Source organism: Littorina saxatilis, linkage group LG12 (genome assembly GCF_037325665.1).
Source record: "Littorina saxatilis isolate snail1 linkage group LG12, US_GU_Lsax_2.0, whole genome shotgun sequence".
Lineage (NCBI taxonomy): Eukaryota > Metazoa > Mollusca > Gastropoda > Littorinimorpha > Littorinidae > Littorina > Littorina saxatilis.
The window spans coordinates 12,032,646-12,037,149 of record NC_090256.1 but is presented as its reverse complement, the minus strand read 5'-3'; positions in this window follow the sequence as shown (position 1 = coordinate 12,037,149).

The following is a 4,504-nucleotide window of genomic DNA, read 5'->3' as shown; positions in this document are numbered from 1 at the left end:
TCTTTTTTTGAACACACAGTTTGCACATATGACACAATAAGTTCATACAATGTACAGTATGTGGTTGCGAAAAAGAGGTAATCGTGTTAAATACAGTCGTTTTGGAAAACACGAACACAGAATACAGAATCTTTAATTGCCCAAGGTTGCATGGGAATTTGTAATGACACAGAAACACAGAATACATAAAGGCAAACACAAAACATTTTTCACTTCATTCGTTACAGTCTATAAGACTTTACAAAGACCTGGAAGTGCATAGCACATACTTTTCTCCCATAATATTCTCTTGTGCAAACACACAAGAACAGTATCACATGACTGGGAATCTGGGCGTATTAAGCATACATGTTCAATATGAACCAGTTCTACAGATGCCTGTATTCCCACGTAGAGGACCATGCAGACTACTACTGATTCGTCCAGGCTTTAACATGGACGAAAAGTACGCTACTGCTGGACACATACACACAATTAAAGCCTTTCTGATTTCTACGCAGATCGGGAACTTTTAGCCGAATTTGCGAACAGTTTGCAAATTGGCATAAGTGTCTCTAACATTACTGATTCAACCAAGCATCATACTCTTCACAGAAAGCAGAAAGCAGTCTAGAATGGTGCGTGTGTGAAATAATGCTCTTATCCAGTGTAAGAACACACATAGCACCAGACGTAATGGACCACACGGGAATCTCATGTCCTGTCAAAGCAAAGATTTTGCCACCAACAATTCTATTGGTGGCTTGTCTAAACAAAGATTTTGTTACCAACCATTCCATTGGTGGCTTTTCCAAACAAAGATTGTGCTGCCAACAATTCCATCGGTGGCTTGACTCAACAAAAATTGTGCTACCAACAATTCCATTGTTGGTTTGTCCAAACAAAGATTGTGCTACCAACAATTCTATTGGTGGCTTGTCTAAACAAAGATGTTGCTACAAACAATTCCATTGGTGGCTTGTTCAAACAACGATTGTGCTACCAACAATTCCATTGGTGGCTTGTTCAAACAAAGATTGTGCTACCAACAATTCCAGTGGTGGCATGTCTAAACAACAATAGTGCTACCAACAATTCCAATGGTGCATTGTCCATACAGAGATAGTGCTACCAATCATTCCATTGGTGACTTGTATAAACAAAGATTTTGCTACCAGCAATTCCATTGATGGCTTGTCTAAACAAAGAATTTGGTACTAACAATTTCATTGGTGGCTCGTTAAAACAAAGATTTTGCTACCAGCAATTCTATTGGTGGCTTGTCTAAACACAGATGTTGCTACCAACAATTCCATTGGTGGCTTGGCTAAACAAAGATTTTGCTACCAACAATTCCATTGGTGGCTTGTTCAAACAAAAATAGTGCTACCAACAATTCCATTGGTGCATTGTCCATACGGAGATAGTGCTACCAATCATTCCAATGGTGACTTGTATAAACTAAGATTTTGCTACCAGCAATTCCATTGATGGCTTGTCTAAACAAAGATTTTGCTACCAGCAATTCTATTGGTGGCTTGTCTAAACACAGATTTGGCTACCAACAATTCCATTGGTGGCTTGGCTAAACAAAGATTTTGCTACCAACAATTTCATTGGTGGCTTGTCTAAACAAAGATTTTGCTACCAACAATTCCATTGGTGTCTTGTCCAAACAAAGATTTTACTACCAACAATTCCGTTGCAGGTGGCTTGTCCAAATACAGATTTTGCTACCAACAATTCCATTGGTGGCTTGTCTAAACAACGATTTTGCTACCAACAATTCCATTGGTAGTTGGTCTGAACAAAGATGCTGCTACCAACAATTCCATTGGTAGTTTGTCTGAACAAAGAATTTGCTACCAACAATTCCATTGGTGGCTTGTCCAAACAAAGATTTTGCTACCAACAATTCCATTGGTGGCTTGTCCAAACAAAGATTTTACTACCAACAATTCCATTGGTGGCTTGTCCAAACAAATAATGTGCTACCAACAATTCCATTGGTGGCTTGTCTAAACAAAGATTTTGCTACCAACAATTCCATTGGTGGCTTGTCTAAACAAAGATTTTCCTACCAAAAATTCCATTGGTAGTTTGTCTAAACACAGAAGTTGCTACCAACAATTCCATTGGTGGCTTGTCCAAACAAATATTGTTCTACCAAGAATTCCATTGGTAGTTTGTCTGAACAAAGATGTTCCTGCCAGCAATTCCATTGATGGCTTGTCTAAAGAAAGATTTTGCTACCAATTCCATTGGTGGCTTGTCTAAACACAGATTTTGCTACCAACAATTCCATTGGTGGCTTGTCTAAACAAAGATTTTGCTACCAACAATTCCATCGGTGGCTTGTCTAAACAAAGATTTTGCTACCAAAAATTCCATTGGTAGTTTGTCTAAACAAAGATGTTGCTACCAACAATTCCATTGGTGGCTTGTCTAAACAAAGATTTTGCTACCAAAAATTCCATTGGTAGTTTGTCTAAACAAAGATGTTGCTACCAACAATTCCATTGGTGGCTTGTCCAAACAAAGATGTTGCTACCAACAATTCCATTGGTGGCTTGTCTAAACAAAGATGTTGCTACCAACAATTCCATTCGTGGCTTGTCCAAACAAAGATGTTGCTACCAACAATTCCATTGGTGGCTTGTCCAAACACAGATTTTGCTACCAACAATTCCATTGGTGGCTTGTCTAAACAAAGATTTTGCTACCAAGAATTCCATTGGTGGCTTGTCCAAACAAATATTTTGCTACCAAGAATTCCATTGGTAGTTTGTCTAAACAAAGATGTTGCTACCAGCAATTCCATTGATGGTTTGTCTAAACAAAGATTTTGCTACCAATTCCATTGGTGGCTTGTCCAAACAAGGATTTTACTGCCAACTATTCCGTTGGTAGCTTGTCCAAACAGAGAAAGTGCTACCAACAATTACATTGGTGGCTTGTCCAAACAGAGAAAGTGCTACCAACAATTCCATGGTTGGCTTGTCTAAACCAAGATTTTGCTTCCAAGAATTCCATTAGTGGCTTGTCTTAACAAAGACATTGCTACCAACAATTATACTGGTGGCTTGTCAAAACAAAGACTTTGCTACCTGCAATTCCATTGGTGGCTTGTCAAAACAAAGATGTTACTACCAACAATTCCGTTGGGGGCTTGTCCAAACACAGAATTTGCTGCCAAGAATTTCATTGGTAGTTTGTCCAAACAAAGATGTTGCTACCAACAATTAAATGGGTAGCTTGTCTAAACAGATATTGTGTTATTAACAATTCCATTGGTGGCTTGTCCAAACAAAGATTGTTCTACCATAAATTCCACTGGTAGCGCATCTAAACAAAGATTGTGCTACCAACAATTCCATTGGTGGCTTGTCTTCACAAAGATTTTGCTCGATAATATGTTACTAACAATTCCATTGGTGGCTTGTCCAAACAAAGACTTTGCTACCAACAATTCCATTGGTGGCTTGTCTAAACAAAGATTTTGCTACCAACAATTCCATTGGTGGATGGTCTAAACAAAGACTTTGCTACCAACAATTCCATTGGTGATTTGTCTAAACAAAGAATTTGCTACCAACAATTCCATTGGTGGCTTGTCCAAACAAAGACTTTGCTACCAACAATTCCATTGGTGGCTTGTCTAAACAAAGATTTTGCTACCAACAATTCCATTGGTGGCTTGTCTAAACAAAGATTTTGCTACCAACAATTCCATTGGTGGCTGGTCTAAACAAAGATTTTGCTACCAACAATTCCATTGGTGGTTTGTCTAAACAAAGATTTTGCTACCAACAATTCCATTGGTGGCTGGTCTAAACAAAGATGTTGCTACCAACAATTCCATTGGTGGCTGGTCTAAACAAAGATGTTGCTACCAACAATTCAATTGGAGGCTTGTCCCAACAGAGATAGTGCTATCAACAATGCCATTGGTTCCTTGTCCAAAAAGAGAAAGTGCTGCCTTTTGTTGTATAACCTAGTTATGTGCTTGAAGAAGAAAGCCATCACATGGTGTCCGGTCTTGCAGAATGACGCTTTTTGTTTCTTGTGGTCTTTCCATCGGTATTTGATTTTGTAGAACAGCTTTACCTGGGTGATTAAAAAAAACATACAACCCACATCAGTCATCTGAGTCTGAAAAGCGGAAAGTGGCACATTAAATGATAGTAATCAAAAACAATCACACACACACACTCTCTCTCTCTCTCTCTCTCTCTCTCTCTCGCTCTCTCGCTCTCTCGCTCACCCTCTCTCTCTATCTCGCTCACTCTCTCTCTCTCTTTCTCTCGCTCACTCTCTCTCTCTCTCTCTCTCAGTTTGTTTCTCTGATAAATAATCACATTTTGAAATGCTGCCGTAAAAAATCATAACCATTCAATGTTCTGAACTTCAAAATTGTTTTACGTGCTTTTCTGTCATGCACAACAAATATACGTCTGAAAACAACCAAGAAGAATAGCAATAAGCTAAGCTGTTTGTTTTAGATCCCTTACTGGCCTTTAAAAAA